This window comes from Eriocheir sinensis, chromosome 27 (genome assembly GCF_024679095.1).
Source record: "Eriocheir sinensis breed Jianghai 21 chromosome 27, ASM2467909v1, whole genome shotgun sequence".
Taxonomy (NCBI): domain Eukaryota; kingdom Metazoa; phylum Arthropoda; class Malacostraca; order Decapoda; family Varunidae; genus Eriocheir; species Eriocheir sinensis.
In genome coordinates, this window is record NC_066535.1 from 2,982,941 (window position 1) to 3,007,083 (window position 24,143).

The 24,143-nt window shown below is 43.6% G+C and overlaps 1 protein-coding gene across 3 annotated transcripts in view; it reads left to right on the plus strand.

The window, feature by feature from the left end:
* The first annotated feature begins 8,785 nt into the window (after positions 1 to 8,785).
* The window catches only part of LOC127003993 (nuclear RNA export factor 1-like), a 34,137-nt gene continuing 18,779 nt past the window's right edge, over positions 8,786 to 24,143 (plus strand). Inside the window, exons 1-2 of one of the 3 annotated variants that reach the window (XM_050871139.1) lie at positions 8,786 to 9,002; positions 19,382 to 19,523. The gene's annotated coding sequence lies outside the window, so the exon portion shown is untranslated. The remainder of the gene's footprint in view (positions 9,003 to 19,381; positions 19,524 to 24,143) is intronic. The other 2 variants (XM_050871138.1, XM_050871137.1) reach the window with 2 other exon arrangements.

Sequence of the window (24,143 nt, forward strand, 5' to 3'; positions counted from 1 at the left end):
GGCGACGGCCTGATGAACGAGCCTCCCATAACCCACTTAGCCAGTGGGGTACCTCTTTGGCCGACTCGGTAAGGAGTGGCTCTCCCGTCACGCTGGTCGCGGGTTCAGTCCCAGACAGCCGGGGAATACTCTCTCCTTGTGATTAATTTCTAGTGTGTTTCGATACACACAGAGGACGTGTGGGACCGAGAGAGTAATAGAAAAAAGAGAATAGAAAATCTCGTCATTAAACACAGACACACACAGCTAAAGAGAGAGAGAGAGAGAGAGAGAGAGACCGACCGACAGACAAATGTATCCTTAGTTGTATAATCAATTAATCACACTCTGTACTGCCTGGGGCCGGGTTGGGATGGCATGTTCCGATCCCTTCCCCTTTATAATTGTTGTTTACTTGCAATAATAAACAATCAATCAATCAATCAGACAAATAGAAAGACAGATATATATTGTTGATGTCGCGCGCAGTCCGTATACGTATACGTATATAGCCTTTCTTTTTTCTTTTCTTTGGAGGGGGTATAGTGGCGCGGCGCGCGGGAGTGGAGGAATTAAGTATTTAAAAAAAAAAATTAACAGCTCCTCTCACGTGATGGAAAGAGAGAGAGAGAGAGAGAGAGAGATTTACATAGAAAATCAGACCACACAGACCCCATGGTCCAGACTAGGTGGTCTGTCCTTGAACCTAAGTGATTTTACATTAATCAGATGGCTCCAAAACGTTGCTTTTCTACTCTAGTTAATATTAAGTTCAAGGAAGTGACGGTCGAGCTTGTTTTTAAAGGAGTCAATCGTGTTACACTGGACCACTGATGGTGGGAGCTTATTCCATTCTAGCACTACAACGTTGGTGAAGAAAAATTTGGTGCAGTCTGAATTTACTTGTCTACATTTGAGTTTTGTGCCATTGTTCCTTGTTCGCAAAGTGTCATCGATCATAAACAATTTTGTTCTGTCTACATTCGTGAAACTATTATAGTATTTTAAAACATTCGATCAGTTTTCCTCGGAGGCGACGTTTCTCAAGAGAGAACATGTTAAGGGTGGAAAGCCTTTCTTCGTAGGATTTGTTGCGCAAGGAAGGGATAATTTTTGTTGCTCGACGCTGCTGAACACCTTCTAGTTTAGCAATGTCCTTTGCATGGTGGGGAGACCAAAACTGTACCGCATATTCCAAGTGGGGTCTGACTAAACTATTGTAGAGCGGAAGTATTACATCTTTATTCTTGAATAAAAAGTTTCTTTTAATGAAGCCCAACATTCTGTTCGCTTTATTTGCTGCATCGATGCATTGATGTGAGAATTTGAGGTTTAACGCGATTTTAATCCCCAGGTCCTTAACGCATTGAACGCTTGTGAGTTTAACGCCGCGTATTTCGTAATCGAACTTCTTATTTTTTGTTCCAACTTGAAGGACCTGCGGCACTTATCTACGTTAAAGGGCATCTCCCATTTATCCGACCAAGCTGAAATTTTGTACAAATCCTCTTGGAGGCTTTGCCTGTCTTCGTCAGTGAGAACCGAGTTACCAATCTTTGTGTCGTCTGCAAATTTACTAATGCGATTATTGAGTCCAACATCCACGTCGTTGATGTAAATAATGAAGAGCACTGGGCCAAGAACCGAGCCCTGAGGGACGCCACTAGTGACCGGCGCCCACTCTGAATTAAATCCGTCAATCACAACTCTTTGTTGTCTGTTGCTCAACCAATTCGCGATCCATTGGTTTACTTGACCGTCAATGCCTATTTGCTTTAATTTATAAAGTAATTTATGATGTGGGACTTTATCAAACGCTTTCTGGAAATCAAGATAGACTACGTCCACTGATTTGGTTACGTCATAAATTGAGAAGAGATCGTTATAAAAGGTCAGTAGGTTTGACAGGCAGGATCTTTTATTACGGAAGCCATGTTGTGAATCCCCAATTAATGAGTGGCTTTCGAGGTAATTCACAATTTTGTCTCTAATTATGCTCTCGAGTAGCTTACCTACAATTGAAGTTAGACTAATGGGTCGGTAGTTACCTGGTATTTTTTTGTCTCCTTTCTTAAAAATCGGTGTCACGTTAGCCTTTTTCCAGTCCGAAGGGACGATGCCTTGTCGCAAGGACATATTGAATACGGTTGTGAGGGAGGAGAGTATTTCGCTCTTTGTTTCTTTAAGCAGTATAGGATATACTTTGTCGGGTCCGGGACTTCTATTTGTTTTAAGTGAATGGAGAGCTTTAAGGACTTCATCGGTTGTTATTTCAAAATTAGGCAATGCATGCTCGAGATTTACAATAGTACTGGTGTTGTTGGTAGCGAGAGGAAGACTGTTAGTATTAAACACTGAGGAAAAGTAATTGTTTAAGAGGTTTGCAATGTGTTGGCTGTCAGTCACTAGTGCACCGTCGCTGTTTGTTAAAGGTCCAATACCACTTTTGATCGTCTTTCTGTTGTTTATGTAACTGAAGAAAGATTTCGGATTATTTTTACAGTTGGCTGCAATATTTTCTTCATATCTACGCTTTGCCTGACCTACTAGTCTTTTTACTCGTCGATTGGCATCATTATAAAGTCTAATGTTTTGGGGCGTGCTTTGTTCTTTCTTTTAACCTGTAAAATAATTTTCTCTCATGGACTGATTGTTTAATTTCGCTTTTAAACCACGGTGGGCTTTCATTAGTGTTAATTCGCTTCTCGCAGATGGGGACGAGTGTGTTCTGCTGAGTGAGTAAGTGAATTTTAAAGCTTAGCCAGGCTTCCTCTACGTTGCCGTCATCTGATAGTTGTATTTCTATGAGTTTTTGTCGGATTTCTACGAAGTTAACTCTTTTGAAATTGGGCACCTTTACTTTATTTTCAGTCACTGATTGAGCTCTAATGTCGACGCGCACTAATTTATGATCGCAAGAACCGAGGTGTTCTCCTACCGTGACATTACTGACTAGGTTATCTTGGGTCGTTATAACAAGGTCGAGTATATTATTTTGTCGAGTTGGCTCAGAAACCATTTGGTTTAAATAATTTTCTTCTAGAAATTCGATCATTTTATGTGACTCGCCTTCTGTACCTGACAGTGTCGCCCAGTCGATATGGGGGAGGTTAAAGTCTCCTAATATCAGTGAGTCGCTGTTATTAAGTGACTGCCTTAAGACGCTGTACATTTCAAGGTCGTCATCTAGTGATTGCCTGGGAGGTCTGTAGATGACAGATATATTTAAATTAACTTTTGCAATGTTTACTCGCACGCACAAATGTTCAACGTTACTGTTTCCCGGTGTTTTGTCAGTGGGTTGCAAATAGCTTTTGACATAAATTAAGGGCAACGCCACCGCCTTTACGGTTTACACGATCTTTGTTGAAGAGTCTGTGGCCATCTATGTTGTATTCGGAACTTAAATCAATATTTGTGGTGTCGATAAATGTTTCGGTTATAGCAATTATGTCAAAATTTTCTGTTAGAGCAAGACATCTCAGTTCATCAAATTTGTTTCTTAGGCTACGCGCACTGAAACTAAGGATTTTTAAGTTATCTAGTGGCTTGGTAATAGAGTTGGTGGTACTTGCGGGATCACGGTTACGGGTTTGTTGCGATGCAAGGCGTCTATTTACACGGGCGGGGTGGAGGGACGTGGCTGTGACTCGTTTTTTGCTCGGATGACACGTTGAGGAGCCTTCCGAATCTGGCTGCCCCGATGGGAGACAGGTGCAACCCGTCCCTGTGGAAGAGCACACTTTGTCCATAGAAATTGTCCCATGCGTTGAAGAACTCCACGTCAAGCTCCCTAAAAAGAGTCTGTAATTAAGCGGTTGTTTAGGCTGAATTAAGGCCTTGCTGAAAAAGTCGCTCTCCGCCCAAGTCCGTGGTAGAACTCCTGAAATCAAAATGTTAGGGGATTAAGACTTATATATACTGCTGGATATGAGCCTACGGTACTTCTCCAGGAGTTCCTCAGACCGGGTCGTGGTGACGTCGTTCGATCGTTCCTACCTGTGTGAATAACAAGCACTAGATGGGAATGAATACAGAGAGAGAGAGTAAATACTAGTCCTTAAAGTAGAATACTGCAGAGATCACAGCCTTGTATAGCACGGCAGTAGTTCGATATCAGGGCCCAGATTCACTAACGCCTCGCAGATACGACAATCTGAAGTGGATCCAATATGGCGGAAATAAGAATGTCGTATCTTGCGATTCCCAAAAGAATCTTAAGTCCGCCATGTTTAGATTTTCCTGCCTTAACGCTGTTTCACACTCCCGCCGACAGACGGCGTAGTATGATGTTGACATATTTCGTTCAACCAATGGCAGCGCTCGATACATACGTACTCTAGAGACAGTAGCCAATCACAGGAAGCTCAACACCACCAGTGCAGCATGTGGCCCGTGACAGAGGCAGACGATGTTGTCTGCCCCACCGGGAGTACGGAGATGAAGTGAGGAAGTTCAGGTAAGCCAATCACTTGTCATGTGGAGAGTCAGCTTGGTATATTGTTGCTAAAACGTGCAGTGAGTGAAACATTTTTGTTAACCTGCATGAAGGTATCCTTTAGGTAACGTTATAAACGTGCCTTTCTGTCAGTTCTTAGCCATGACTTTGTCCTCCAAGTTGTCCATGATCAGTCTCATTACCCTGTTTTGACCTCCTCTGTAGGTAAAAGTGTAATATACTTGCATGCACCAAGTTATCTCACCATGGAGAGGGGAAGGGATGTGGGTGCACACACACTTCAGTACGTGGTGTCATTTCAGTATTTTCATAGAGGTGAGGCCATTTACTGAGCAGCAGAGCTTAGCAAACATATCAGTCATTAAGATTTGCCACCAGGGCACTGCCCAGCAATGTGGCTAGGATTAGGAGTGGAGCTCAGACATTGTCATCTGCTAAGATATTGGGAAGTAGATTATTAAAACATAGATACTTTACATTCTTATAATAGTGAATTTAAAGTATCTATGTTTTCTTTTACTTATTGTTATTGCATTTATAAATAAGTGTTTTTGGTGTTTTACAGCATAGCAGCCTCTTGAAAAAGTAAAGTATTTTTTGTTTTCTTCATTTCCACAGATTAAGTTTATTAACTATGTAAACTTTCTACTTCATTGCTTCTTAACCTTTAACTACTAGCCAGTCACTTTAACCTCTCTTATGATCCTGGTTATGATGACCAAGCAAATAATTTTCCTTTTATAGGAGACTGAGTGTAACCTGTAAGTGTAGTGGGTGCTACAACACCTAGCAGCCCATATGTCCCAGCAGTGGTGCAGCGTTGGACCCTTAAACTTCCAGGCAGGAGACACAAGATAAAAGATTCTGAAGAAGCAAGACCAAGCATATATTACTGGATAGTTTGCAGAAATGTGTAGATTTCCTTGAATCGTCTCAACCAGAATGACTGCAATAGCTGGACCTTTACAGGACTTTGTTGAATATTGCAGGGCATGAAATTCTGTATTTCTTATGCATCACTAAAGGTCTCTTTTGATTTCTTCAAACATGATTTGTATTTGCAATTTATTTAATTGTTTTCTGTTGGAAATAACATATAAAAAGATGTTTAATAGCAAGCTGTGAAGAATTGCTCCAAATAGTACACACCACGGTGCTATATGCTTTACATTTTATTAAGTGTATAATAAGCTCAGCCATATTGTCCTGCAGTTAATTTTTAGTCAGATAATTTCTCCCCTTTTTTTACAATTTAAGTTGTGATTGTGTTCATGTATACCAGCAGTTCTTTCTTTAATTATATTAGTAAAGAAGTTTTTATTATATATATGAAGTCAGATTAAGTGACTTTCAAAAGCAATATAATTAAGTCCATTTAGCCTGTGTCACTCTCAAAGTTATACGCCTCCGTGGTCTACTGGTTAGCGTGCCTGGCTTATACTCGGGTTCGATTCGGCCCAGGCAGTCTGCGTGCAGCTCACCCAGCTGTTCATCCTCCCTCTTGGGCTGGTCGATAAATGGATACCTGGGGAAATCTGGGGAAGGTAATCTGTGGTAACCCAGATATTACACTGGCCCTGTGTCCCAAGGTAATGGGGGCACCCTTCCACCACAGTCTCAAGGGTCAATGTTACGGAGATGGGCACCGAGGCCATGCGCTGCTACTACGTATCCCCCCAACTTTACTACTCTTACTCTCAAAGTATATAATTGTGTGTTTGTGTGTATGTGAGTGTGTGTGTGTGTCACATCCTGGAAAGCCCAAGACTTCTTTCAAAACTCTGATGACTCGAGAAAGAGTCTGGCTTCCAGCTATATCTTGAGAGCCAACAGTCATCGTGGAAATTTTCTAGGTATAGTGGAATGTGTTTTGACAGTGGGCAGTGCCATTGTCTTTGAAGAACTCTACCGAGTTCTTAAAACACACCCATACACCAATTTGCTCGATGATTTCCTTTATTTTATTGCCAGTACACTATTTAACACATTTAAATATTTAATAATGTATATATCAATGCCCACTTTTTCATTATGTTCTCAACTTGTGCCAGCAACATGTGAGTCAGTACTTAGTAAGGTTAGGTTACATAAATGAAAAAGTGCATATTTGAGTTAAAACAGAAACATTATTTTCTTGTCAATACCCAAAAAATAACTTGAATTTCAAGGAGAAAGATTTTTTTTATAGTCTATGGACAAAGAACCTTTATTTTCTGGTTTTAATGTTGTGCTATAAGTAGAAAATGAAGTAATTATATATTTTTCACTTAACATGAAATAAATATCAATATATATAAATATTTTGCCTCAACCTAAAATCATAAAATACTTTTCAATTATAGTAGCTATTAAACTATGCGTGTGAATAAAACTGGGGGATGAATCAAACCTTTACAGGTTTTGCTAGGTGGCTCATTTACCAGCGATAGGTTACCATTTGATTGATATGAGCACAGAGGCCACACACAGCTCAACTTCACCCTACCCTTACTAGACACATCATCTATAACACCCAGTAAAACTAGCATACTAAATAGTAAATGTAATACCTTAATACAGTAAATATCATTGAGACAAGAATGAGCCATGGGATGACTCAATTACCAAAATATCCAACAAACGTATAATGCATGTTGCAAAGAATGGGTAATTGCTTAGCAGGAGCAGTCTATTTGAGATGCAAATTACTTATTTCCTGTGATATGTTATGATGCTTTTTAATGGGGCTCTGTTTATTACCACAATAATTCAGCTATGAAAGTGCTACAGCAAATTTACCCCAGAATTCACTATAACAAGCTCTGCGGCATATATTGTCCAGCCGTCTTCACTCCCAAATCTATTTACAAACTAACAGACTCATTTTAACCTAGTGGATGGTAACCTAACTCTGCTAAAATTGTAACCTATAATTGCCGCTGGGGATAGTAGCCTATCGTTACAGAGGAGAGTAAACTGTCAACCCAAGTATGAGACTCACCAAATCAACTCTAGTACTTTCATAATTGCTTCCTGGTGATAACTAACTCCACAAAAAGACATGATAATTTACCCAGTAATGAATAGTTTGTGTCTGTAAACTAGGTCGCTAAAATCTGCTAAACAATGGCAAAAAATATGTTCAGGGAGATTGGAGGGCAGAGAAAAAGACAAGACAAACTTTGGGGTGCAGAGCCTGAAACCTCATCAACGGTAAACAGGTGGAGCCAGCCCATCATTGGTTGTGCTAGTGGTCTAAGGTATTACAAACTACAAATTAAGACTAAATTATTCACCGAGCATGTATGAGTACCCACATTACCCCCTGGTGGATCTCCTGCGAGCATTTCAAGCCCTCCATATATATTATCACGAGTGTTTACGGCAGGATATTTGATTCAGTAGTGTAGGAGTTCACAGTCACTACATATTCAGTGAATGGTATTATATACGGTTGACACGTCCTTATAAAGCAATGTTTTGATAGCACAGTGACGATTTGTTCATTATTTTGGCAGCGGGTCTTCCTCTTCTTCTTCATTCCTCCTTGTGTTGTGGAGAAAATCTGCCCTACGTACGGGTCACGATACCTTACGCCATGCCTGGAGCTGCCGTAAAGTTACGGTGCCGGAAGAGTGTCGTAACTGTTTAGTGAATAGCCCAAAGCAGCCGAAAGTTGCCTTAAGACATTTTTTGTGACTTACGAACGTCGTAACTCGTTAGTGAATCCTGGCCCAGGGTGCCACACGCGGCGCATCACCACCTTGGTGCAAACTGAGGGTGTTCTTTGAGGATAGCAGGGAGGACATCATGGTTCAGGAGCCAACAAATTGTCTGGGGCAGGTCAAGGCAGTCCCGTGGCTTAAACTTAGCAATGAGAGGGCATTCCATGACATAGTGATGCGCAGTGTACGTGTGGCCCCTCGGCCCGGCGAGAGAGAGAGAGAGATACCTATACCCTCCCCCCCTCCGCACTGTCGTCTTGGGTGTAAATGAAGGGAGGGAGAAACAGTAAATAGAGAGATTAACATACTATATGATATGATTTTGCAATTTTTTAGTCATACAGCACTATTATTATTTATGTTGTTGGCTGTCTGTATTTCTGTCCGTACGGCCATTCCGTCTCTGTCTGTATTTGTATGTATGTATAACATCGATTTCTCTCTCTCTCTCTCTCTCTCTCTCTCTCTCTCTCTCTCTCTCTCTCTCTCTCTCTCTCTCTGTGTATGTCTGTGTGTTTGGAAGTCTGTGGAATCATCTTCACTATCGCCTTTGTAACGGCACTTATAACACTCCTAGTATTTTTTTAATTTTGGGTTCTGCTGCTGCTGTATTTTAACTTCTCTTCTTTTTCAGATTTCATACAGTAATTCTTTTTTTTATTATCGTTGATTTCTTTGTTGAACGCCAGTCGAGTCAACAGGTAGTGGGCTGCGCACTGCCAGGCGGGGGAGAACAGGGAGTGAAGGACAACAAACCCACGCGGAGAGGAGAGCCACCGGGGAGTGTTCTGTGCCATTGCTTACTGCTACTGTTATTCGGCGCCCCTACACTAGAATCCTGCTCTCAGAGGTGCACGAAGGTGAAAAATATGTAATTACGTCGCCCACTTTCCTCACCATCAGGATGTGTTGTGTGCAGCAAGGATTCAGTCTGTTTTGCCTTAATTGCGCCATTATAATAAGCAAGAATACTGTATATATGCTGGTGTTCTGTTATTTGCCCCAAAACTTAGTCTGAAGCGATTAGGGTGTTTGTCAAAGATGGTTTAAACCCATTTATGTTCTTCTTTTGACCTGTAACGCTTTGTATCGCTTCTTAGGTCCTCCTCCTCTCGTTCCTCCCTTCTTATTCACACAACTTTCTTTTCAGCGTTATGTAATTTTCTAACCTGAAATAAAGCCACTTATATTCACTTATTCAGACATTTGTGCCCTTTTTTCCCAGCACTGCGCGAGGAACACTTTTGCCAACTTTACCATTCTTCTTTCCGTTTCCTTTTTGTCTCCATACAGCCCCAACACCGTGCAGATCGCCCCGTTTTCCTCCTCTAGTCTCCTAGCCCACTCCTCTCCGCCTATTACCATCACTACTCCTGCCACCAACTCCCCTCTCTGCCTCTCATAGTTGCTGCATTCCACTATTAGGTGTTCTACTGTTTCCATCTGCCCTGTCCTACAGCTACAGTCCTGGTTTCCCCCGTCCCTGTTCCTGCCGTTTACCTCCAGGGTTCCTGTTCTTGCTTTAAACAATAGTTTGCTCCCCCAGTCTCCTACATGCCAGTGTACTCCCTCTGGTTTCTGTTTCCTACTGTACCATTTTAGCGTTGACTTGCCACTCATTCCTTCCTGCCATTTGACTTGTCCGTTCCTTTCTACTGCCTTCTTCACATCCCTGATCTCCATTTCATTCCACTCTTCCCTCAGGTGTTCTCTTCTTTTCCACCTCTCTAACTCTTTCCCCCAGGTGGACTTGTTTCCACTTTCTTGCAGTATTTTCTTTGCCCATCTCTCCTCACTACTCTTTTCAATTTTCTTAAGGAAGCCTAACTTGCCCTTTACAATTCTTTCCTTGAATGTACTCTATCCCATATCTCCTCTGACGGCCTCTACCGCTGTGCTCCTAGGGGCTCCTAATCCCCACCGGCCTACTGTGTTCTGAACCTTTTCTAGCTGTGCGATGTCCCCTTCTCTGTAGTGCGTTATCTCTGATCCATAGAGGCAATATGGTACACCTACTCCTTTCCACAGACTTCGCCCTACATTATATTTGTTTACTACTCTATTGCCTCCATTTATTATCATCCCTGACATCCTCCTTGCCTTCCCTTCATTCACTTTCCTCTGTTTCTCCCCTCCTATGCCTTCCTTGCTAACCTCCATTCCTAAGTACATATATTTATCGACTACCTCCAGCACGTTGTTTCCTAGTACCCATTGGTTACTGCCTCCACTACCAAACTCCATAACCTTACATTTTCTTTCACTAAATTTCAGGTCCCACTCCCTCCCATATGCCTGAGCTATGTGCAGGATCTCCTCCATCTCCTCTTTCCTCTCCATCATCAACACTACATCATCAGCATAAGCCAGGCACCCTAACTTCTCTCCTCCTATCTCTACTCCTTTCCCGGCTTTCCTAATTCTCACTATCAGCTCCTCGAGGTACATGTTGAAAAGCGTCGGGGACATCACACAGCCTTGTCTGACTCCTACATTATTTTCTAACCACCCAGTAGTGGCGTCTCCTAACGTGAACTGCACCTCATTTCCCTCATATAGGCTCTGTATTATATTTACTATCTTGTCATCTACACCTACATGTCCTAGCAGTCTAATGAGCTTTTCTCTGTTCACTGTGTCGTACGCCTTTTCAAGATCTATGAATACTAGGTATAACTCCTTCTTCTTCAACTTGTTCCTTTCAATAATCTCTTTTAAGGTAAATATATTTTCCAGCCCTCCTCTGCCTTTCCTAAATCCACTCTGTTCCTCTCCAAGCACCTTTTGCGTCTCTATCCAGTTCTTAAGCTTTTCGTTTATTACTATTCCAAACACCTTTGCCATGGTGTTCATGATAGCTATTGGCCTATAATTTCCTATCTCTGCTTTATCCTTTCCCCCTCCTTTGTGTATCAGAGTTACCCTGCTCTTTTTCCAGTCCTGTGGTACCTCCCCTTCCTCCAGAACCTCCTTGCAGATATTAAAAATAACCTTCTTGACTGCATCTCCTCCATACTTAAGGAATTCTCCGATAATGTCATCTGTTCCTGCCGCCTTCCCATTCTTCAACATTTTCAGTGCTCGCTCTACCTCCCCTATTTCTATTCCTACCTCCTCCATTTCCTTTCTGTCACTGTAGATCACCATGTTCTCTATTCCTCTATCCCCTGTATCTATCTTGATTACCTTACTCCAGTACTTTTCTATTACTGACCTTATTTCTTCCTCTGTTCCAGTCTCCCTGCCCTCTGTTTTCAGTATCACCCTCTGATCTACCTCTTTCCCTCCTAGGTTCCTCTTCAGTCTTTTCCACCCTTCTTTTTCTCTCTCTCCTCGGGGTAGATTGTTTAGTTTCTCTGCCTGCAGTCTCTCCCAATCAGCAATCTTCTTATTAATTAAGATCTGTGTCGCCTTCTGCACCTTCCTATAACTGCTATATGCCGTCTCCCATTCCTGTCTGTGCTGCTCCCCTTCTTTCTCTGTCAATTTCCGCAACTTTCTTTGCCTTCTGTTTTCTCTTTTTCTATCTCCTATTGCTTTTTCTACTTCTTCATCCCACCAGCCTTTCAGTCTCCTTTTTCCTACCTTGTACTTCTTTATACCTATCGATATCTTTGCCTCCTCTGCTATTACCTCTTTTACCTGTTTTTCCCACTGATCACTTGTCCTGTTGCCTTTCTCTATTTCCCTACATAGCTTTCCATCTAGGTTATTGTTATATTTCTCCCAGTCGGGATTCAGCGTGTCCCATTTTGTCTTCCACTCTGTCTTCATCTCCTGTTCCTGTTCCTTCCTCCCTCCCTTTCCACATGTCACACCTATCATTATATGGTCTGATATATCTACCTCCTCTTCCTTCCATATCCTACATTTGCTTTTCTCCACTGCCTCACTTGCCATGATATAATCTATAGCTGATGCTGCCCCTCTGTCCCTCCAAGTTATTGGGTCCTCAAGCTCCCAGTTCTTAATTTTCAAATTAGCTGACTCCGCAAATTCTAGCAACATGTGTCCATTTCTGTTGACTGGTGCATTATTTAGGCCTATGTGTCCATTGAGGTCTCCCATTACAATCCACTTTTCTTTTCCTACCCTGCCGCTAATTTCCATTAATGCACCGTACAGCTTCCTATTTTCCTCCCGGTTTTCTGCCCCTTCTACTCCCATATACACCATTGTCACCCACCATTCTTCCTTCAGGTCTGTCACCTTAACTGTGATCAGATCTCCCTTGTTGTATCCTAACTTTTTCTCAGTTTCTTCCAATAAGTCTACCTCCGTTACCTTCCTTCCCGCCCTCTCCTTCACTATCACACCCATTCCTCCTCCCTTTTTCTCTCCTACTTTCCTTCCTCTCCCTATACACAGCCAGTCACCTTCCTGCCACTGTACCCTGTCATGCCACCCCGTTTCTCCTACTCCGATCACTTCAATGTTTTCACTCTCCTTCAACAAAATTCTCCACTTCCCTTCATTCCAGCCTCTCGTGTTCAGGAAGGCGAAACACATCTGCCTTCTCATGGCCTCATGCTATTTTCTTTCCTGTTCAACTCCTCTGTACTGCGCCCACTCCACTATGTTCCAGCCTGCCCACACTTTTCCAATGGTGGACAGATGCACTCCATCTCCTGCCCACACTCTTTTCCAGGCCATATTTTCACTGAGCTGAAGACCGTCACACTGCCACTCTTCAGTCTTTTTCATGCACTGTGTGTTCACCCACTTCCTTTTCCACTCATACGCTGTGCCCTCCTTGTTTCGCCTCCTCGGCACACTCATCACTAGCACTTTTCCTGGAACCCGTGATTTTACTCGCTGGACTATTTCCTTCAGCGTTTGCACCGTTCTTTCCCCACCCACAGTCTCTAGACCATTTCCTCCTCCTTCTACCACGACTAGGTCATCTGGTAGAATTTCCGGTAGGTGCTCCTCCACTATGCCCTTGATTTTTTCTATTCTGGCACCACTTTCGGTCCTGTCCATTATCCTGTAGAAGCCATCTGTTAGGAAGTGGATCTCCTTTCCCACCCCCTTCAGGATGCTGTCCCCGAACAGCCACAGCCGTTGCTGCAGCTTTCCTGGCCTTCTTCTCATTCGCCGCCCATCCTGCACCTTCTGCCAGGTTTGGCTCCCCACCCCGACCCATGGGGTGAAGTGCTGGCCAGACTCGTTCTTCTGGTTGTCCTCTGCTGCTCCTTTTCTCCTCACCCCTGCCGTCTGGGTTGCTGCTGTTGTTTCTCTCCCTTCCTTAACCCCTGACGTCTTTCCTGTTGCTCCCTTCTCCCCTCCTGTCTGGACCCCTGTTGTCTCTCCTGCGGCTTCCCTGTTCCTCGCTGGTGGGCCTGTTGATGAAACTTCCTCCTCCACACTTACCTCTGGTGTAGTTACTACCTCCTGTTTCTCTGCTGCTGCTCCTTTGCCCTCCTCTGGACTTTCTGGAGTTGCTGCACCCTGCCTTACCTTCCCCGCTGCTTCTGCCTCCTTCTCACTCTCCGTCCCTGGTGCAGCCTCCTTCTCCTTCCCCGCTGCTTCTGCCTCCTTCTCACTCTCCGTCCCTGGTGCAGCCTCCTTCTCCTTCCCCGCTGCTTCTGCCTCCTTCTCACTCTCTGTCCCTGGTGCAGCCTCCTTCTCCTTCACTGCTGCTTCTGGCTCCTTCTCACTCTCCGTCCCTGGTGCAGCCTCCTTCTCCTTCACTGCTGCTTCTGCCTCCTTCTCACTCTCCGTCCCTGGTGCAGCCTCCTTCTCCTTCACTGCTGCTTCTGCCTCCTTCTCACTCTCTGTCCCTGGTGCAGCCTCCTTCTCCTTCACTGCTGCTTCTGCCTCCTTCTCACTCTCCGTCCCTGGTGCAGCCTCCTTCTCCTTCACTGCTGCTTCTGCCTCCTTCTCACTCCCCGTCCCTGGTGCAGCCTCCTTCTCCTTCACTGCTGCTTCTGCCTCCTTCTCACTCTCTGTCCCTGGTGCAGCCTCCTTCTCCTTCACTGCTGCTTCTGCCTCCTTCTCACTCTCTGTCCCTGGTGCAGCCTCCTTCTCCTTCACTGCTGCTTCTGCCTCCTTCTCACTCTCCGTCCCTGGTGCAGCCTCCTTCTCCTTCACTGCTGCTTCTGGCTCCTTCTCACTCTCCGTCCCTGGTGCAGCCTCCTTCTCCTTCACTGCTGCTTCTGCCTCCTTCTCACTCTCCGTCCCTGGTGCAGCCTCCTTCTCCTTCACTGCTGCTTCTGGCTCCTTCTCACTCTCCGTCCCTGGTGCAGCCTCCTTCTCCTTCACTGCTGCTTCTGGCTCCTTCTCACTCTCCGTCCCTGGTGCAGCCTCCTTCTCCTTCACTGCTGCTTCTGCCTCCTTCTCACTCTCCGTCCCTGGTGCAGCCTCCTTCTCCTTCACTGCTGCTTCTGCCTCCTTCTCACTCTCCGTCCCTGGTGCAGCCTCCTTCTCCTTCCCCGCTGCTTCTGCCTCCTTCTCACTCTCCGTCCCTGGTGCAGCCTCCTTCTCCTTCCCTGCTGCTTCTGCCTCCTTCTCACTCTCCGTCCCTGGTGCAGCCTCCTTCTCCTTCACTGCTGCTTCTGCCTCCTTCTCACTCTCCGTCCCTGGTGCAGCCTCCTTCTCCTTCACTGCTGCTTCTGCCTCCTTCTCACTCTCCGTCCCTGGTGCAGCCTCCTTCTCCATCACTGCTGCTTCTGGCTCCTTCTCACTCTCTGTCCCTGGTGCAGCCTCCTTCTCCTTCACTGCTGCTTCTGGCTCCTTCTCACTCTCTGTCCCTGGTGCAGCCTCCTTCTCCTTCACTGCTGCTTCTGGCTCCTTCTCACTCTCTGTCCCTGGTGCAGCCTCCTTCTCCTTCACTGCTGCTTCTGGCTCCTTCTCACTCTCTGTCCCTGGTGCAGCCTCCTTCTCCTTCACTGCTCCTGCCTCCCTCTTACTCTCTGTCCCTGGTGCAGCCTCCTTCTCCTTCACTGCTGCTGGTTTCCTCTTATTCTCCGTCCCTGGTGCAGCCTCCTTCTCCTTCACTGCTGCTTCTGGCTCCTTCTCACTCTCTGTCCCTGGTGCAGCCTCCTTCTCCTTCACTGCTGCTGGTTTCCTCTTATTCTCCGTCCCTGGTTCAGCCTCCTTCTCCTTCACTGCTGCTGGTTTCCTCTTATTCTCCGTCCCTGGTGCAGCCTCCTTCTTCTCTCCCGCCTCTGCTCCTTCCTCCATCTTCCCTGGATCCTCGCTGGCTGCGGTGCCCTTGTGGTAGTTGTGATCCGCAGCCACCACTGGCTACAACAACAAATCGCGTTAGGTTCTTTGAATGTGGGAAAATTCTTACCTAGATTTCTTACCTAGATGGGGAGAACCCCATCCAGAATCAGGTGACGCCTTCAACCAAGACAGCAAGTAGATTGTCCTTTAGATGTTCTGATGGTTGGCTAATGTGGCATCACCAAGACCACACAAACAACTGCCATAATACTCTTGAGTAAGTGCCAAGACAATATAGTCAGGCTGGCAATCCCGAGTGGAGACACAGCACAGCCATAGTACAGGACACAAGTTTACAAGTCAAAGAGATACTCAACAACCCAAAGTCAATCAAAATCATACAAAATTTGACCGAGAGAAGTGTAGAGATGCAGTTTGAAAGCATTAACAGAATTCACCACGACAACTGATTCGGGTAAATTATTCCAAATGCTAATGACCCGCACTGAGAAGAAACGAGCTCGAACATCAGTTTTGTAACGAGGAACAAAAAGCTTAAAGGAGTGGCCTCTTGTGTGTCTGTTGAGATTTCTAACAAAGAGGTGACCTAGAGTCGGACAAAACCCTTTCAGAATGTTGAACACCATAATGAGATCAGCTCTAATTAATCTTCCTTTAATGAAATAAAGACTCAATCTAGCGAGACGTTCACTATATGGCAGATCATGGAAACCGATAATTTTCTTGGTCCACCTCCTCTGAACATTTTCTAAAAGCCTAATGTCTCCTGTATAACCAGTGAACCAAACCACAGAGGCAAAGTCCAAGATAGGGTGAATATGCGAGATAAAAACTGCCTTCATGAAATCAGGAGATTTGCAAAGGGTACCCTTTAGAGTACTGTATGCCTCCAGCCATGCCAGTGATTTCTCTCACATGCAAATGAAACTTTAGGGAGGAATCCACCCTGACCCCAAGATCCTTATAGTTATCTACATCTTGTATGGGTTGGTTTCCAATAAAATATGGTAAAGGAGCAGGAGCATAAAGGAAATTTCTAGAAAAGTTCATTCTGGCACATTTACCAACTGAGAAAGATAAACCCCAAGAGCTTCTTGTGTTGTAAAGAGTGTTGATGTCTCTCTGCAAAATACTGTGAGAAATTAAATGGTTAGACTTAGAAATTTCAGTAGCTAGGTATAATTTAAGATCATCAGCAAATAAACAAAACTTATAATTTAGTTCTGAAACAACATGATTAATGTAAATGAGAAAAAGCAAGGGACCAATTACCGACCCTTGGGGAACACCACTGCTTACATCCGCTCTATAACTCTTACTACCATGGACAACTACTTGCATCTTTCTCCCACTCAAATAGTCTTTCAGCCATCCCAGCAAACACCCCCCAATCCCAATACTAGACAGCACTGTGAGTAATAATCTTTGATTAACAACATCAAAAGCTTTCATGAAATAAAAAAATATCATATCCACTGATATACCACTATCATAGAAATGAGTCACATGGAAACGCAGGCAACAGAAAGCCTATTGGCTCATTACGAGCAAGTATACAACAGTTGCTCGAAAACTGATCTACCCGATCTAAAACCATACTGATGCTGTGAAAGTAAGTTATTATCATCCAAATAAGAAGTAAGTTGAGTCACAATTATTCTTTCAAAAGATTTACAGCACAATGATGTCAAACCGATTGGTCTATAGTTGAGGGGATCAGAATGGATTCCACCTTTGAACAGTGGCATAACATTAGTATCTTTTCAGTCTGATGGGACTTGCATTGATAAAAGAGATCTGAACAACAAGAGCAAAGGATAACTAATGGAGGGGGCACATCTCTTTAAAAATACTGAAGGTATACCATCAGGGCCACAACAAGCAGAAGATTTCAGCTTAGAAAGGATAATCTCAATTTTAAAAATATCAAAACTAAATATATTAAATATAAATGAATTGTCACAATGCTGAACAGGATAAGGATTCAATAAGTCAGCAGAAGAAAATACACCAGAGAATGCATCAACAAAAAGATCTGCCATGTCAGTTGTGTCAGCGCACCAGCCATTATCTCCATACAGCGGTCCAATAGTAGGACGCTGAACCTTCTTGCTACGAAGATAGGAGTGAAAACGTTTAACATCAGGATTTCCGGGAGAAACTAAAGATCTTTCATATTTAATTACAGATTGATGGACAGCATCTTTATATTGAACAGATATTGTCTTAAAAGAATGCCACAACCTCAAGGCTATTGGGGAAGATCTGCCAAACTTTGTCCGAGCATCCTTATACTCCAACCATACTTGGCGTTTATGCCGTTTTAAAGAAAGAGGTATAGATTTTGCCCAAGGAGGTTTCCTGATTCCTGATGCCTTCTTAATTGGAATAAATAGCTGAATGGCATTAAGCATTAAACTTTTAAATCTTAAATATGATTGTTCAATATCTAAGCCAAGGAATTCATTATTCCAATCAAAATTCAAAATGTGATGGTTTAACAAGGTGTAGTTGCCACTATAAAAGTCAAAGTTGTTATGTTCATTATTAATGTTTGGATTAGAACTAAATAAATACTCAAACAAAACTGGAAAATGGTCACAACCTGGAAAGGGGTCTATTAGATCGACATGGGAAATTCTATCATCTTCAGATGTAAAGACCAAGTCAAGTATATTATTAGACCGGACATAAGTACATTGCGTAACCCACTGTATAAGACCCAAAGATGAAAACAAATCTAGAAATCCAATATCAATAGAGGAAGTGCAATAAAGAACCTCAGTGGACCAGACAACAGTGGGGAGATTAAAGTCACCAACCAGTATTAATTCTTTTCCAACACAGAAAGATTCCAGGTATGAAACAAGAGCAATATTATCTTCCAAAGAATTACTTGGGGGCCTGTAAACTACTAATATGGTAACGCCAAAATCAGGCAAAAATACCCCAACAGTATTCGGATGATCTGAATAAATTTTCCCCACTTTAATATCATCGCGAATGTAAATCCCAACACCATGAATTCTTAGATTTAAGGGAGAGTCATTTCGGAAAAATTTATAACCCGATATACTGATAACTGGATCAGAAACATTGTAAGTTAGCCAAGTTTCACAAACACAACATACCCCAATACTGTGACTAGAAACGAACTCTGCCAAAAAGTTAACTTTATTAATTAAACAGTTGAGATTCAAAAGAAAAAAAGTAATGAAGAGATTATCTACAGAAGAATTACCCAGATTTTGCCGAGAAGAAAGTTCTATGTGAGTTTGTTTTGAGGGTTCCCATCTTTTGAACATACTTCAAGGTTAGAGGCAGAGGATGCAACTAACTGAGATGTAGGAGGAGTATGAGGGGACTCATGACTGGGCAAAACAACAGAGGCTAAGCTTTTGTTAGAAATGTGTGAAGAACTAACAAGCTGGGAGTTTCGGATGGCCTGGGCAGAAGCCCGTTTATTCCGCAGCTCTTCCCGCTGGTTGTAGGTGAGGTCCCTAGAGATGAAAATGTTGGAAAACTGACTCCCAGAAAGTTTACTGCACCTAGACAGTAACTCTTGCCTCACCCTGACGTTTGATATCTTGGCTTTCACCAAGGAAGCAGAGATAGGCACAATATCTACAAGTGTGATTGGTTCAACTCACTCCGGCCATAAATAGGAAACGAGTGGATTAATTCTGTCCTGAAAATTTTCCCAAATGCAAGCCCTTTGATGATGATACTGTCCTTCCTCTTTTCCCTCTCGCTCAACTCACGAACTTCTTTAATAATGGTCCGAATATCAGGGCCCGCATATTCTACAGCATAGGAATAAATGGGGGATTATTAACGAGAGGGTAGCCAACTAATTTCGAGACTGACTGCTTAATTGAATTCAGTTAAAGATAGTAAATAGCTGACATAAGAGAAGAAGCCAGTGGTGTTGGGAGTGTGTGGCAGGGCTGATCCATACTGGCTGACGCCCCTTTGGACTTTTTCAAATGGTGGTACTATAGTGGTAGCATTCATAGTGGTAGTTAACATATTTTTTCTTCATTTTCAGTAACAGTCAGTTGGCATTTGAAAACAAAGGCCGAGTGACTTTGAGGAAAGAGCCATAACAATTAAGGCTTGGCACATCCCAACAGAACTCACCTGGCAGCTTACTCAACATTGGACAATTATCATCTAAATGCTCTTGTGAAGTAAGTTGTATACTATTTCCCATTTCCCCAAATTTTACTATCCTTTTACTCTACTCAGTTTTCTAGCTGTAAAGAACGATGTCGCTGACATATGATTGCAGGATTAGTTTGCTGTTGTTGTTACCTCAGCTACACATATACAGTAATCACTTATGCATCTAAACACTATTTTAACCTCTTCCATCCGATGACGCATAAACACATCATGCCACCCTCAGCGTGCATTCTGATGACATTTATATTTGTCATATACTAATTAGTTGACCATAAAGACAGCTAGCCATTTTCTTTGGGTTGTCATATTTAGAAAATTGTTGTGGATGACTATGCTATGTAGTTTGAAGCCTGGTTAGTTTAACTTAGTTATTTAAACTTCGTAAATTATGTTTTTGTTTTTGTTTTCAGATCTCCATGGACGATACAAACTAAATAATATTTTCTTTGTGCAAAAAAAAGTCACATGCTTGAAATTGTAACTTGTAACCAGAAAAACACTTGGAAATACACAGACATACAAGTGCTTGCCTCTCTCTCTCTCTCTCTCTCTCTCTCTCTTCTCTTCTCTTCTCTTCTCTTCACTTCTTTTTCTTCTTCCTCTTACTGTGTGTGTGTGTGTGTGTGTGTGTGTTTACCTATTTGTAGTATACAGGGCCTGAGTTCAGGCTTGGATAGTCTTGTCTCCCAATCTATATTTGTCGAACTTTTCTTTCATTATACTGCCCGCTTCACAATGTCTTTGTTTAGTTCATTCCGTGTACCCACACTCCTGTATGGAAAACTACTTCTTTATCTTTCAAACAAGTTCCCTTTCTCAATTTCTTGCTGGGTCCTCTTAGTTACCTCCTCCCTTCCATCTTGATTAAATAATTTCTATCCAACACATCCGTTCCACTTGTATTCCTGTACAACGCTATCAGGTCTCCTCTTTCTCTTCTTTCTTTGAATGTTTGTTGGCCCAGTTCCTCCAGTCTAGTCTCGTATGACAGACTTGATAGTTCTGGTGCCATCTTAGGTGCAATCTTTTGAATACTTTTGAATTTCCTTATATCCTTTTTCCTGTGTGGTGACCAAACAACTGCTGCGTACTCTAATCTTGGTCTCATCAGCTGTTTTTATTTTCTTCATGTCCTCATCTAAGTACAGTACCCTCTTGAGTTTCACACTATCCGAATTTCGTGATCCTTGAGTTTCGTGCTTAGTCCTAAATTCTCACCCTCCCAAATTTCGCGCATTACTGCCCCAAGTTTCGCGCTGCTTTGACATGTACGGGTCACGTCCACCTACCGTTGACGTTATGCGTGCTACCTTAAAAGACGGTGTCACACTGGCCGTTTTCATCCAACCATACAGGCAAATGCAGTTGCCCGTATGCTCAACCGGGAGCGAGTTATTTGTCCTTACGAATGGAAAACGGTTGTGGGTACGTGGGTATCGCACTGCTGTATGTAAAGAAACAGACAACGGCAGTGGCTGAGGGGTGGGGAACAGTGGGAGATGGCCCACTAAGAGATTCGTAAAGTGGACTGGCAGAGCTGCTTTGTTTACTATTTGATTGACAAGAGAACACCCCCCAAAAAACTTTTTTTTCTTCAGTCTATGAAAACTGTAAAAGGACTCCCGGTGTTGTGTTCCTGGCAGAGGGCGGGACATGGCAGTGGTGGTCCACTATGTGGGCTGGAGTTGCAAGAAATATCTCCTCGCTGAAATAAGTCGTTCTGCTGTCCATCACGCATGCGCGCTGGGGGAATACACAGCAGGAAAAAACATTTATTTGCCTGGTTTTGTTCGAGTTTGTCCACTTGTGATCTTTGTGAGTGGTGAGTGAATTATGGAAACAGTAAACAAGTTGAACCTCTCTGTGAGCTATTTTTGCGGCTGCGGCGGTGATTGCACGCACAACAGGCATTGAAAACTTAATCATTATATTAGTGATTTGATGATTTGCTACAGAAACAGTTAGCAGATTATTTAGTAGCACACCGAAAACTACCAGAAAAAATAGGTTCGTCCAACAGTGTCTCACGGGTGACATTCTTGAAAATTTCCAGTTCTCTGATGAGGTTTGGGTAAACACTATCCTGTCCTCCAGTCTTTGAAGCCATAATCATGCCCACAACCACTTCTTCCTTCCATTTAACCCCTTCACTACAGCCGGGCCAAAATAGCGCCCCGCACCGTATCCGAGATCACCGCGCGTGCCAAATTTCAAATATCGCTATTGAATATAACAAGTTGTCAGCCAAAAACTCAACACAATCATCATGTATTATATATGAAAACATGCAGAATTAAATGGTGCACATAAAGAAACATAAATTAATTGATAGTTTTGAGATGTAAGCATAAAGATAAAATAACTCGTATATTGGCTAAAGCGCACCAGGATGCAGTATGCGCGTCCCCGGATATGGTACGGGGCACGCAAGGACGCAGTATATGTGTCCTCGTGTTGAAGGGGTTAACTTCAGCAATTAGTCCATAACTAATGGCTACACAAGCCGCGACAGCCCTTACTTTAGCAGACGACGCCATGTGGATACAGGGCAACTGCTTTGTTCATGGGCATCTGACCTTGGCCGTATGTGACGCATACCCAGGAAAGTTGCAGTTACCGGTTGCCTCTACCGCCAACACTGTTGGAGGAAAAGGCCCAGTGTGACACCAGCTTATGGACAACTGACAACTCGCTCCCGGTTGGCTGTATGGGCAACTGCGGTTGCAATAGCCCCAACGGTTGGAAGAAATCGGTCAGTATGACACCACCTTAAGGCAGCGAGGCCACTGATTGGGTGAGCACCGTCAATGACATCATCGGACTCAACAAATCACAAGCACATTTCAGAACTTCCAGCCAATTGTAAGGCAGGCCCCTTTAACCCTTTCCTTGCGCGCTGTGCGGACACGACTATCCCCTCAGGCGCAGTCGGGCAGCCCAATGGGGGGTCTTTTTTAACCTCTGTATCTCAAAAACTATTCATCACAGCTAAAAACCAAAAATGCCATTGGAAAGAGGAGGTCCAGATCTATAGAAGTAGGTTATGTATGCCTCTCTTGCGAACGTACATGCACGTTCAGGGAGTGTTGAATGTTAACACTTACGTTGGTGCGTGTGGGATGATCAGCCGTATTGAGGGAACTGTGGACATCTTTCCTTCAGATTCTGGCAACGGAGCATTGCCAACTGCAATATTTACAACTATTTGGTCAAAGAATCAGTCAGGTGATAGGTGAAGCTATGCAAAAATGCCGCTATATTGGGCAAAAACATCCACCAGTTACTCGTCCGTAGATTTGCTGCACTGGGCTGATGTGATTTTCCACCAAATTTAGTGAAGAATCCACCCAATTGGCAATCCTGTGTTGTGAGAATTAGTGTTGGAACATTCTCATACGCGGGAGATTTGAGTGCGGGTGGAGCTCACAGCGAGCATTTAGCGCCACCAGCAAATACGCCTAACACTCGCTGCGAACATTTAGCAATGAAAGGGTTAATTGTGGCTTCAAAACGACCCGTTCTCACTTCCCGTTTTCTTTCTTTTGCCAAGGTACGTATTTTGAGATAACAAGGGAGTTAAGTCAGAAAAAAAAGTCCATTTCTCCACGGGTCAGAACCAATAAGCGCTTTTTCATTGTTCTCAATACCCGTTCGCGATCCTTGAGTTTAGCGTTATACCTTCGGAATGAAGCAAGTGCGAAACTCGGGAGGGTACTGTATAGTGAAACCATTTTATCGAGTTGGTTGAGGTGTTGGCTTCTGCAGGTCCTTTCCTCCTCTCTACTCTGTGAAACAGTCCCAACACCTATCTCTTCCTCTCATATGTTAGCTATAGGTGGCAGTGGCTGAGTGGTTAGCGTGTGGGCCCTATGTTCGCCATGTCATGGACAACACGGGTTCAAATCCGCCACTACTACCTGGGATTTTTCAGTCATTTCCGAGTGGCATAAGACTTCCCAAATGCTGTCCTGAAGACCACCTATCAACCCAAGCCCTAGATGAACTGTCGAAGAACTGTCCAGTGAATCAAGAATGAGCTCCAGGGGGCAGCATGAGCCAAGAAAAGATGGCGCCACTATAAGCACTTGCCTGCGCCATAACGGGCTGGGGCCAATTATCAGGCCCTAACAAGAGAGCCTACGGGCTCCACATGCAAGAACGTAAAGAAAATATGAGAGGAAAGAATAGATATTGGGACTGTGTGTCAGAGCAGAGGGAAGGAAATGACTTGCAGGAGTCAGTGCCTCAATGGACTCGCTAAATTGGTTTCGCTATAGTGAAATCTCATTCTAATATTTTGTAGCAAACTACAGTACTATCCCGAGTTTCGTGCTAGCTTTGTTCCAAAGATATAACGGTAAACTCAAGGATCGCGAAACTCGGGGTATTGAAAACACTGAAAAAGCACTTATTTGTTCCCGCCCGTGGAAAAGCTGACTTTTTTCCACTTTACTCCCTTGTTATTTCATAAGATACTTACCTTAGAAAAAGGAAGAAAATGTGAAGAGAGAATGAGTTGTTTTGAAGCTGCAGCTGAAGATGGCTGCCTTACGATTGGCGGACACTTCTGAAAACATGCTTGTGATTCGCTGAGTCCGATGACGTCATCGACGGCGCTCACCCAA